This window comes from Alosa alosa, unplaced genomic scaffold, assembly GCF_017589495.1.
Source record: "Alosa alosa isolate M-15738 ecotype Scorff River unplaced genomic scaffold, AALO_Geno_1.1 AALO_1.0_unplaced_1, whole genome shotgun sequence".
Taxonomy (NCBI): Eukaryota; Metazoa; Chordata; class Actinopteri; order Clupeiformes; family Clupeidae; genus Alosa; species Alosa alosa.
Genome location: NW_025962133.1, coordinates 642,162 through 655,824, shown reverse-complemented (window position 1 = coordinate 655,824; position 13,663 = coordinate 642,162).

Here is a 13,663-nt window from a genome sequence, read left to right as displayed (position 1 = left end):
ATGTTTTCTGGCGCTCCGGGCCGAATGGCCCACCCCGTCTCGCTGTGACCTTGCGTCGCGGAGCTAGGCCCGGTTAGCTAGAGCCAGAATCATATCTGAATCCGCGGTTAAGCGTGCTTCCACCACATCGGGGGTCGGGATTCACATGTGGCCTCCCTAGCGTGACTAGTGTAAGCCCTCGTGTGGAAATCAGGCAGCTATGCCTCAGTGTAGTTGGTTTTGGCCACAAGTTTTCATATAAGGTCGGGGTCAGGAAAGAAGACAGATTTTTGAAAATTTTATTTCATGTATAGACATGTGAAATGCATGAACTATGGCAAAAAAAAGTGAAAAAAAAATTTGGTTTGATTTTTGAAAATTACTTTTCAGATTTCCTTAGTTTTCATTCAAAGTCGGGGTCAGGAAAAAAAAAAGACAGATTTTTGAAAAATTTCAAAATCTGTCAATTATTGTCCAAATTATTATTTTTCACGTCTACACATGTGAAATGCATTAACTATGGCAACAAAAATGAAAAAAAAAAATTGGTCTGATTTTTTTTTTACTTTTCAGATTTTTTTTAGTTTTTTGCGGTCAGGATGCCAAAAGTTTTTTTTACAAATTTCAAAATCTGTCAGATATTGTCCAAATTATTTTTTATTTCATGTCTAGATATGCGAAATGCATTAACTATGGCAACATTTAAAAAAAAAAAAATTGGTCTGATTTTTGAAAAAAATTGGTCTGATTTTTTCTTACTTTTCAGATTTTCTTAGTTTTCATTTAAAGTCTGGGGTCAGGAAAAAGACAGATTTTTGAAAAATTTCAAAATCTGTCAATTATTGTCCAAATTATTTTTTTTTCACGTCTACAGATGTGAAATGCATTAACTATGGCAACAAAAATGAAAAAAAAAATTGGTCTGATTTTTTTTTACTTTTCAGATTTTTTTTTTTTTGCGGTCAGGATGCCAGAAAGTTTTTTTTACAAATTTCAAAATCTGTCAGATATTGTCCAAATTATTTTTATTTCATGTCTAGATATGTGAAATGCATTAACTATGGCAACAAAAATGAAAAAAAAAATTGGTCTGATTTTTTCATTACTTTTCAGATTTTCTTAGTTTTCATTTAAAGTCCGGGGTCAGGAAAAAAGACAGATTTTTGAAAAATTTCAAAATCTGTCAATTATTGTCCAAATTATTATTTTTTCACGTCTACACATGTGAAATGCATTAACTATGGCAACAAAAATGAAACAAAATTGGTCTGATTTTTTCTTACTTTTCAGATTTTTGTAGTTTTCGCGGTCAGGATGAGAGAATGTTTTTTTTACAAAGTTCAAAATCTGTCAATTATTGTCCAATTTATTTTTTATTTCACATCTAAACATGTGAAATGCATGAACTATGGCAAAAAAAGTGAAAAAAAATTGGTTTGATTTTTTCGTACTTTTCAGATTTTCTTAGTTTTCATATAAGGTCCGGGGTCAGGAAAAAAGACAGATTTTTGAAAAATTTCAAAATCTGTCAATTATTGTCCAAATTATTATTTTTTCACATCTACACATGTGAAATGCATTAACTATGACAACAAAAATGAAAAAAAAAATTGGTCTGATTTTTTCTTACTTTTCAGATTTTCTTAGTTTTTTTCAAAGTCGGCGGTCAGGGAAAAGAGAAAGTTTTTTACAAATTTCAAAATCTGTCAGATATTGTCCAAATTATTTTTATTTCATGTCTAGACATGTGAAATGCATGAACTATGGCAAAAAAGTGAAAAAAAAAAATTGGTTTGATTTTTTTCTTACTTTTCAGATTTTCTTAGTTTTCATATAAGGTCCGGGGTTTTTAAAAAAAGACAGATTTTTGAAAATTTTATTTCATGTCTAGACATGTGAAATGCATGAACTATGGCAAAAAAAAAGTGAAAAAAATTTGGTTTGATTTTTTCATTACTTTTCAGATTTCCTTAGTTTTCATTTAAAGTCGGGGTCAGGAAAAAAAAGACAGATTTTTTTGAAAAATTTCAAAATCTGTCAATTATTGTCCAAATTATTATTTTTTCACATCTACACATATGAAATGCATTAACTATGGCAACAAAAATGAAAAAAAAAAATTGGTTCTGATTTTTTTTTCTTACTTTTCAGATTTTTTTAGTTTTTGCGGTCAGGATGCGAGAAAGTTTTTTTTTACAAATTTCAAAATCTGTCAGATATTGTCCAAATTATTTTTTTATTTCATGTCTAGACATGTGAAATGCATAAACTATGGCAAAAAAAGTGGAGAAAAAAGAATGGTCTGATTTTTTCGTACTTTTCAGATTTTCTTAGTTTTCATATAATGGTCGGGGTCAGGAAAAAGACAGATTTTTGAAAATTTTATTTCATGTATAGACATGTGAAATGCATGAACTATGGCAAAAAAGTGAAAAAATTTGGTTTGATTTTTTTTCATTACTTTTTCAGATTTCCTTAGTTTTCATTTAAAGTCGGGGTCAGGAAAAAGACAGATTTTTGAAAAATTTCAAAATCTGTCAATTATTAATCAAATTATAATTTTTTCACGTCTACACATGTGAAATGCATTAACTATGGCAACAAAAATGAAAAAAAAATTGGTCTGATTTTTTTTTTACTTTTCAGATTTTTTTATTTTTTGCGGTCAGGATGCGAGAAAGTTTTTTTTTACAAATTTCAAAATCTGTCAGATATTGTCCAAATTATTTTTTTATTTCATGTCTAGATATGCGAAATGCATTAACTATGGCAACAAAAATGAAAAAAAAATTGGTCTGATTTTTTCGTACTTTTCAGATTTTCTTAGTTTTCATTTAAAGTCCGGGGTCAGGAAAAAACACAGATTTTTGAAAAATTTCAAAATCTGTCAATTATTGTCCAAATTATTATTTTTTCACGTCTACACATGTGAAATGCATTAACTATGGCAACAAAAATGAAACAAAATTGGTCTGATTTTTTTCTTACTTTTCAGATTTTTGTAGTTTTCGCGGTCAGGATGAGAGAATGTTTTTTTTACAAAGTTCAAAATCTGTCAATTATTGTCCAAATGATTGTTTATTTCACATCTAAACATGTGAAATGTATGAACTATGGCAAAAAAAGTGAAAAAAAAAAAATTGGTCTGATTTTTTTCTTACTTTTCAGATTTTCTTAGTTTTTTGGCGGTCAGGATCACGAGAAAGTTTTTTTTTTACAAATTTCAAAATCTGTCAGATATTGTCCAAATTATTTTTTATTTCATGTCTAGACATGTGAAATGCATAAACTATGGCAAAAAAAGTGGAGAAAAAAAATGGTCTGATTTTTTTCGTTACTTTTCAGATTTTCTTAGTTTTCATTTAAGGTCCGGGGTCAGGAAAAAAGACAGATTTTTGAAAAATTTCAAAATCTGTCAATTATTGTCCAAATTATTATTTTTTCACGTCTACACATGTGAAATGCATTAACTATGGCAACAAAAATGAAAAAAAAATTGGTCTGATTTTTTTTTTACTTTTCAGATTTTTTTTTTTTTTTTCGGTCAGGATGATTTGAGAGTTTTTTTTTTTTACAAATTTCAAAATCTGTCAGATATTGTCCAAATTATTTTTTATTTCATGTCTAGATATGCGAAATGCATTAACTATGGCAACAAAAATGAAAAAAAAATTGGTCTGATTTTTTCGTACTTTTCAGATTTTCTTAGTTTTCATTTAAGGTCCGGGGTCAGGAAAAAAGTGAGATTTTAGAAAAATTTCAAAATCTATCAATTATTGTCCAAATTATTATTTTTTCACATCTACACATGTGAAATGCATTAACTATGGCAACAAAAATGAAAAAAAAATTGGTCTGATTTTTTTCTTACTTTTCAGATTTTCTTAGTTTTCGCGGTCAGGATGCGAGAAAGTTTTTTTTTACAAATTTCAAAATCTGTCAGATATTGTCCAAATTATTTTTTATTTCATGTCTAGATATGCGAAATGCATTAACTATGGCAAAAAAAATGAAAAAAAAATTGGTCTGATTTTTTTTCTTACTTTTCAGATTTTCTTAGTTTTCATATAAGGTCGGGGTCAGAAAAAAAAAGACAGATTTTTGAAAATTTTTATTTCATGTCTAGACATGTGAAATGCATGAACTATGGCAAAAAATGAAAAAAAATTTGGTTTGATTTTTTTCATTACTTTTCAGATTTCCTTAGTTTTCATTTAAAGTCCGGGGTCAGGAAAAAACACAGATTTTTGAAAAATTTCAAAATCTGTCAATTATTGTCCAAATTATTATTTTTTCACGTCTACACATGTGAAATGCATTAACTATGGCAACAAAAATGAAACAAAATTGGTCTGATTTTTTTCTTACTTTTCAGATTTTTGTAGTTTTCGCGGTCAGGATGAGAGAATGTTTTTTTTACAAAGTTCAAAATCTGTCAATTATTGTCCAAATGATTGTTTTTATTTCACATCTAAACATGTGAAATGTATGAACTATGCAAAAAAAGTGAAAAAAAAAAAAATTGGTCTGATTTTTTCATTACTTTTCAGATTTTCTTAGTTTTCATTTTAAGGTCTGGGGTCAGGGAAAAAGTGAGATTTTAGAAAAATTTCAAAATCTATCAATTATTGTCCAAATTATTATTTTTTCACAACTACACATGTGAAATGCATTAACTATGGCAACAAAAATGAAAAAAAAATTGGTCTGATTTTTTTCTTACTTTTCAGATTTTCTTAGTTTTCGCGGTCAGGATGCGAGAAGTTTTTTTTTTTTACAAATTTCAAAATCTGTCAGATATTGTCCAAATTATTTTTTATTTCATGTCTAGACATGTGAAATGCATAAACTATGGCAAAAAGTGGAGAAAAAAAAAAAGATTTTCTTAGTTTTCATATGGTCTAGGGAGGGTTAGGGTTTTAGGGTTAGGGTTACTTTTCAGGATTTTCAGTTTTTTTTTAGTTTTCATATAAGGTCGGGGTCAGGAAAAAGACAGATTTTTGAAAATTTTTATTTCATGTATAGACATGTGAAATGCATGAACTATGGCAAAAAGTGAAAAAAATTTGGTTTGATTTTTTTTTACTTTTCAGATTTCCTTAGTTTTCATTCAAAGTCCGGGGTCAGGAAAAAGACAGATTTTTGAAAAATTTCAAAATCTGTCAATTATTGTCCAAATTATTATTTTTCACGTCTACACATGTGAAATGCATTAACTATGGCAACAAAATGAAAAAAAAAAATTGGTCTGATTTTTTTTTTTTTACTTTTCAGATTTTTTTTTTTTGCGGTCAGGATGCCAGAAATTTTTTTTTTTTTTACAAATTTCAAAATCTGTCAGATATTGTCCAAATTATTTTTTATTTCATGTCTAGATATGTGAAATGCATTAACTATGGCAAAAAAAATGCAAAAAAAAAAAAAATTGGTCTGATTTTTTTACTTTTCAGATTTTCTTAGTTTTCATTTAAGGTCGGGGTCAGGAAAAAGACAGATTTTAGAAAAATTTCAAAATCTATCAATTATTGTCCAAATTATTATTTTTTCACGTCTACACATGTGAAATGCATTAACTATGGCAACAAAATGAAAAAAAAATTGGTCTGATTTTTTTCTTACTTTTCAGATTTTTTTAGTTTTCGCGGTCAGGATGCGAGAAAGTTTTTTTTTACAAATTTCAAAATCTGTCAGATATTGTCCAAATTATTTTTTATTTCATGTCTAGACATGTGAAATGCATTAACTATGGCAACAAAAATGAAAAAAAAATTGGTCTGATTTTTTTTACTTTTTTCAGATTTTCTTAGTTTTCATATAAGGTCGGGGTCAGGAAAAAAAGATTTTTGAAAATTTTATTTCATGTCTAGACATGTGAAATGCATGAACTATGGCAAAAAAATTGAAAAAAATTTGGTTTGATTTTTTCTTACTTTTCAGATTTCCTTAGTTTTCATTTAAAGTCCGGGGTCAGGAAAAAAGACAGATTTTTGAAAAATTTCAAAATCTGTCAATTATTGTCCAAATTATTATTTTTTCACGTCTACACATGTGAAATGCATTAACTATGGCAACAAAAATGAAACAAAATTGGTCTGATTTTTTTCTTACTTTTCAGATTTTTGTAGTTTTCGCGGTCAGGATGAGAGAATGTTTTTTTTACAAAGTTCAAAATCTGTCAATTATTGTCCAAATGATTGTTTATTTCACATCTAAACATGTGAAATGTATGAACTATGGCAAAAAAAAAAAAAAAATTGGTCTGATTTTTTCGTACTTTTCAGATTTTCTTAGTTTTCATTTAAGGTCTGGGGTCAGGAAAAAAGTGAGATTTTAGAAAAATTTCAAAATCTATCAATTATTGTCCAAATTATTATTTTTTCACAACTACACATGTGAAATGCATTAACTATGGCAACAAAAAAAAAAAAAAAAATTGGTCTGATTTTTTTCTTACTTTTCAGATTTTCTTAGTTTTCGCGGTCAGGATGCGAGAAAGTTTTTTTTTACAAATTTCAAAATCTGTCAGATATTGTCCAAATTATTTTTTATTTCATGTCTAGACATGTGAAATGCATAAACTATGGCAAAAAAAGTGGAGAAAAAAGAATGGTCTGATTTTTTCGTACTTTTCAGATTTTCTTAGTTTTCATATAGGGTTAGGGTTAGGGTTAGGGTTAGGGTTAGGGTTAGGGTTAGGGTTAGGGTTAGGGTTAGGGTTAGGGTTAGGATAGGGGTAATAGCCACAAGTGCACCGGGGTGCAGTTGGTTTTTTGGCCACAAGTCGTGCAGCGTTGGTGTTAGACTGGCGGCACCCCATCACCCCATGTTTTCTCAATGGCGCCACCCCCATCTCGCTGTGACCTTGCGCCGCGGAGCTAGGCGGTTGGCTAGGGCCAGAATCATATGAATCCGCAGTTAAGCGTGCTTCCACATCGCGGGGGTCGGGATTCACATGTGGGCCTCCCTAAGCGTGACTAGTGTAAGCCCTCCTGTGGAAATCAGGCAGCTATGCCTCAGTGTTTTCACTCTCACTATCCCTGACTATGATGGGGTAATAGCCACAAGTGCACGGGGTGCAGTTGGTTTTGGCCACAAGTGGGTGCAGCGTTGGTGTTAGACTGGCGGCACCCCATGCACCCCCGCGCCCCATGTTTTCTGGCGCTCGGACGCAATGGCCACCCCGTCTCGCTGTGACCTTGCGTCCGCTGGAGCTAGGCGGTTGGCTAGGGCCAGAATCATATACGAATCAGTTAGCGTGCTTCCACATGCGGGGGGTTAGGGATTCACATGTGGCGCCTCCCTAAGCGTGACTAGTGTCGCCCTGACATGTGGAAATCAGGCAGCTATGCCTCAGCAAAACTCTCACTATCCCTGACTATGATAGGGGTAATAGCCACAAGTGCACTGGGGTGCAGTTGGTTTTGGCCACAAGTTTTCATATAAGGTCCGGGGTCAGGAAAGAAGACAGATTTTTGAAAATTTTTTTTTCATGTATAGACATGTGAAATGCATGAACTATGGCAAAAAAAAGTGAAAAAAAATTTGGTTTGATTTTTTCGTACTTTTCAGATTTCCTTAGTTTTCATTCAAAGTCGGGGTCAGGAAAAAAAGACAGATTTTGAAAAATTTCAAAATCTGTCAATTATTAATCCAAATTATTATTTTTTCACGTCTACACATGTGAAATGCATTAACTATGGCAACAAAAATGAAAAAAAATTGGTCTGATTTTTTTTTTTTACTTTTCAAATTATTTTTTTTTATTTTTTGCGGTCAGGATGAAAAAAATGGTCTTTTTTTTACAAATTTCAAAATCTGTCAGATATTGTCCAAATTATTTTTTATTTCATGTCTAGATATGTGAAATGCATTAACTATGGCAAAAAAATGAAAAAAAATTGGTCTGATTTTTCATTACTTTTCAGATTTTCTTAGTTTTCATTTAAAGTCTGGGGTCAGGAAAAAAGACAGATTTTTGAAAAATTTCAAAATCTGTCAATTATTGTCCAAATTATTATTTTTTCACGTCTACACATGTGAAATGCATTAACTATGGCAACAAAAATGAAAAAAAAAATTGGTCTGATTTTTTTTTTACTTTTCAGATTTTTTTATTTTTTTTGCGGTCAGGATGCCAGAAAGTTTTTTTTTACAAATTTCAAAATCTGTCAGATATTGTCCAAATTATTTTTTATTTCATGTCTAGATATGCGAAATGCATTAACTATGGCAACAAAAATGAAAAAAAAATTGGTCTGATTTTTTCGTACTTTTCAGATTTTCTTAGTTTTCATTTAAAGTCCGGGGTCAGGAAAAAAGACAGATTTTTGAAAAATTTCAAAATCTGTCAATTATTGTCCAAATTATTATTTTTTTCACGTCTACACATGTGAAATGCATTAACTATGGCAACAAAAATGAAAAAAAAATTGGTCTGATTTTTTTTTCTTACTTTTCAGATTTTTTGTAGTTTTGCGGTCAGGATGCGAGAATGTTTTTTTTACAAAGTTCAAAATCTGTCAATTATTGTCCAATTTATTTTTTATTTCACATCTAAACATGTGAAATGCATGAACTATGGCAAAAAAAGTGAAAAAAAAATTGGTTTGATTTTTTCGTACTTTTCAGATTTTCTTAGTTTTCATTTAAGGTCCGGGGTCAGGAAAAAAGACAGATTTTTGAAAAATTTCAAAATCTGTCAATTATTGTCCAAATTATTATTTTTTCACATCTACACATGTGAAATGCATTAACTATGACAACAAAATGAAAAAAAAAATTGGTCTGATTTTTTTCTTACTTTTCAGATTTTCTTAGTTTTTTTTAAAGCGGTCAGGGATGCGAGAAAGTTTTTTTACAAATTTCAAAATCTGTCAGATATTGTCCAAATTATTTTTTATTTCATGTCTAGATACATGTGAAATGCATAAACTATGGCAAAAGTGGAAAAAAAAAAAATTGGTTTGATTTTTTTTCGTTACTTTTCAGATTTTCTTCTTTTTCATATAAGGTCGGGGTCAGGAAAAAAGACAGATTTTTGAAAATTTTTATTTCACGTCTAGACATGTGAAATGCATGAACTATGGCAAAAAGTGAAAAAAATTTGGTTTGATTTTTCATTACTTTTCAGATTTTCTTAGTTTTCATTTAAAGTCCGGGGTCAGGAAAAAAGACAGATTTTTTTGAAAAATTTCAAAATCTGTCAATTATTAATCCAAATTATTTTTTTTTCACATCTACACATGTGAAATGCATTAACTATGGCAACAAAAAAAAAAAAAAATTGGTCTGATTTTTTTCTTACTTTTCAGATTTTCTTAGTTTTTGCGGTCAGGATGCGAGAAAGTTTTTTTTTACAAATTTCAAAATCTGTCAGATATTGTCCAAATTATTTTTTATTTCATGTCTAGACATGTGAAATGCATAAAATAAAAAAAAAAAAGTGGAGAAAAAAGAATGGTCTGATTTTTTCATACTTTTCAGATTTTCTTAGTTTTCATATAAAGGTCGGGGTCAGGAAAAAAAGACAGATTTTTGAAAATTTCAAAATCTGTCAATTATTTCAAAATTTTATTTTTTCACGTCTAGACATGTGAAATGCATGAACTATGGCAGGGAAAAAAAAAGTGAAAAAAATTTGGTTTGATTTTGGAAGTACTTTTCAGATTTTCCTTAGTTTTTCATTTTAAAGTCGGGGTCAGGAAAAAGACAGATTTTTTGAAAAATTTCAAAATCTGTCAATTATTAATCAAATTATTATTTTTCACATCTACACATGTGAAATGCATTAACTATGGCAACAAAAATGAAAAAAAAATTGGTCTGATTTTTTCTTACTTTTCAGATTTTCTTAGTTTTCGCGGTCAGGATCGAGAAGTTTTTTTTTTTTACAAATTTCAAAATCTGTCAGATATTGTCCAAATTATTTTTTATTTCATGTCTAGATATGCGAAATGCATAAACTATGGCAAAAAAGTGGATGAAAAAAAATGGTCTGATTTTTAAATTACTTTTCAGATTTTCTTAGTTTTCATTTAAGGTCGGGGTCAGGAAAAAAAAAGATTTTTTAAAAATTTCAAAATTTTTGAAATTATTTTTTTTCACATCTAGACATGTGAAATGCATGAACTATGGCAAAAAAAGTGAAAAAAAAAATTTGGTTTGATTTTTTCTTACTTTTCAGATTTTCTTAGTTTTCATTTAAAGTCGGGGTCAGGAAAAAAGACAGATTTTTTGAAAAATTTCAAAATCTGTCAATTATTGTCCAAATTATTATTTTTTCACATCTACATGTGAAATGCATTAACTATGGCAACAAAATGAAAAAAAAAATTGGTCTGATTTTTTCTTACTTTTCAGATTTTTTAGTTTTTTCAAAGCGGTCAGGATCACGAGAAAGTTTTTTTTTACAAATTTCAAAATCTGTCAGATATTGTCCAAATTATTTTTTATTTCATGTCTAGACATGTGAAATGCATAAACTATGGCAAAAAAAGTGGAAAAAAAAAAATGGTCTGATTTTTTAATTACTTTTCAGATTTTCTTAGTTTTCATATAAGGTCGGGGTCAGGAAAAAAGACAGATTTTTGAAAATTTTTTTTTCTTCGTCTAGACATGTGAAATGCATGAACTATGGCAAAAAAGTGAAAAAAAATTTGGTTTGATTTTTCTTTACTTTTCAGATTTCCTTAGTTTTTCATTTTAAAGTCCGGGGTCAGGAAAAAAGACAGATTTTTGAAAAATTTCAAAATCTGTCAATTATTAATCAAATTATGTTTTTTTCACATCTACATGTGAAATGCATTAACTATGGCAACAAAAAAAAAAAAAAATTGGTCTGATTTTTTTTTCTTACTTTTCAGATTTTTTAGTTTTTTAGCGGTCAGGATCAGGGAAAAAGAGTTTTTTTTTTTTTTCAAAATCTGTCAATATTTCAAAAATTTCATGTCTAGACATGTGAATTGCATAAAATGGCAAAAAAGTGGAGAAAAAAATTGGTCTGATTTTTTTTACTTTTCATTTTTCTTAGTTTTCATATAAGGTCTCAGGGAAAAAAAGACAAATTTTTGAAATTTTATTTCATGTCTAGAACTGAAATGCATGAACTATGGCAAAAAAAAGTGAAAAAAAATTTGGTTTGATTTTTTCGTACTTTTTCAGATTTTTCTTAGTTTTCATTTAAGGTCGGGGTCAGGGAAAAAGACAGATTTTTGAAAAATTTCAAAATCTGTCAATTATTAATCAAATTATTATTTTTTCACATCTACACATGTGAAATGCATTAACTATGGCAACAAAAATGAAAAAAAAATTGGTCTGATTTTTTTTCTTACTTTTCAGATTTTCTTAGTTTTAGCCGGTCAGGATCAGAAAGTTTTTTTACAAATTTCAAAATCTGTCAGATATTGTCCAAATTATTTTTTTATTTCATGTCTAGACATGTGAAATGCATAAACTATGGCAAAAAGTGGAGAAAAAAATGGTCTGGTTTGATTTTTCGTACTTTTCAGATTTTCTTAGTTTTCATATAAGGTCGGGGTCAGGAAAAAGACAGATTTTTGAAAAATTTTATTTCATGTCTAGACATGTGAAATGCATGAACTATGGCAAAAAAAATTGAAAAAAAATTTGGTTTGATTTTTTATTACTTTTCAGATTTCCTTAGTTTTCATTTAAAGTCGGGGTCAGGAAAAAGACAGATTTTTGAAAAATTTCAAAATCTGTCAATTATTAATCAAATTATTATTTTTCACATCTACACATGTGAAATGCATTAACTATGGCAACAAAAAAAAAAAAAAATTGGTCTGATTTTTTTCTTACTTTTCAGATTTTTTTAGTTTTTCATGCGGTCAGGATCAACGAGAAAGTTTTTTTACAAATTTCAAAATCTGTCAGATATTGTCCAAATTATTTTTTATTTCATGTCTAGACATGTGAAATGCATAAACTATGGCAAAAAAAGTGAAAAAAAAAATTGGTCTGATTTTTTCATTACTTTTCAGATTTTCTTAGTTTTCATATAAGGTCGGGGTCAGGAAAAAAGACAGATTTTTGAAAATTTTATTTCATGTCAAATTCTAGACATGTACAAATGCATGAACTATGGCAAAAAAGTGAAAAAAAATTTGGTTTGATTTTTAGCATTACTTTTCAGATTTCCTTAGTTTTCATTTAAAGTCGGGGTCAGGAAAAAAAGACAGATTTTTGAAAAAAATTTCAAAATCTGTCAATTATTAATCAAATTATGTTTTTTTCACATCTACACATGTGAAATGCATTAACTATGGCAACAAAAATGAAAAAAAATTGGTCTGATTTTTTTTCTTACTTTTCAGATTTTCTTAGTTTTCAGCGGTCAGGATGCGAGAAAGTTTTTTTTACAAATTTCAAAATCTGTCAGATATTGTCCAAATTATTTTTTATTTCATGTCTAGACATGCGAAATGCATGAACTATGGCAAAAAAATGAAAAAAAAAATTGGTCTGATTTTTTAATTACTTTTCAGATTTTCTTAGTTTTCATTTAAGGTCTGGGGTCAGGAAAAAGACAGATTTTTGAAAAATTTCAAAATCTATCAATTATTGTCAAATTATTATTTTTTCACATCTACATGTGAAATGCATTAACTATGGCAACAAAAATGAAAAAAAAAATTGGTCTGATTTTTTTTCTTACTTTTCAGATTTTCTTAGTTTTTTTAGGTCAGGATCAGGAAAAAGAAAGTTTTTTTACAAATTTCAAAATCTGTCAGATATTGTCCAAATTATTTTTTATTTCATGTCTAGACATGTGAAATGCATAAACTATGGCAAAAAAGTGGAGAAAAAAAGAATGGTCTGATTTTTTTTTACTTTTCAGATTTTCTTAGTTTTCAGGAAAAAGGTTTTTTTCAGAAAAAAAGACAGATTTTTTGAAATTTTTATTTCCGTCTAAACATGTGAAATGCATGAACTATGGCAAAAAAGTGAAAAAAAAATTTGGTTTGATTTTTTCATTACTTTTCAGATTTCCTTAGTTTTCATTTAAAGGTCGAGGTCAGGAAAAAGACAGATTTTTGAAAAATTTCAAAATCTGTCAATTATTAATCAAATTATTATTTTTTCACATCTACACATGTGAAATGCATTAACTATGGCAACAAAAATGAAAAAAAATGTGGTCTGATTTTTTTCTTACTTTTCAGATTTTTTTAGTTTTTGCGGTCAGGATGCGAGAATTTTTTTTTTTACAAATTTCAAAATCTGTCAGATATTGTCAAATTATTTTTTATTTCATGTCTCATGCGAAATGCATGAACTATGGCAAAAAAAGTGGAAAAAAAATTGGTTTGATACTTTTCAATTTTCTTAGTTTTCATATAAAGGTCGGGGTCAGGAAAAAAAATTTTTTGAAAAATTTTATTGGTCTGACATTTTTGCATGAACTATGGCAAAAAAAATTACTTTTGGTTTGATTTTTTAGGTACTTTTTTTCTTAGTTTTCATTTAAGGTCGGGGTCAGGAAAAAAGACAGATTTTTTTGAAAAATTTCAAAATCTGTCAATTATTGTCAAATTATTATTTTTTTTCACATCTACACATGTGAAATGCATTAACTATGGCAACAAAATGAAAAAAAAAATTGGTCTGATTTTTTTTTTCTTACTTTTCAGATTTTTCTTAGTTTTGCGGTCAGGATCGA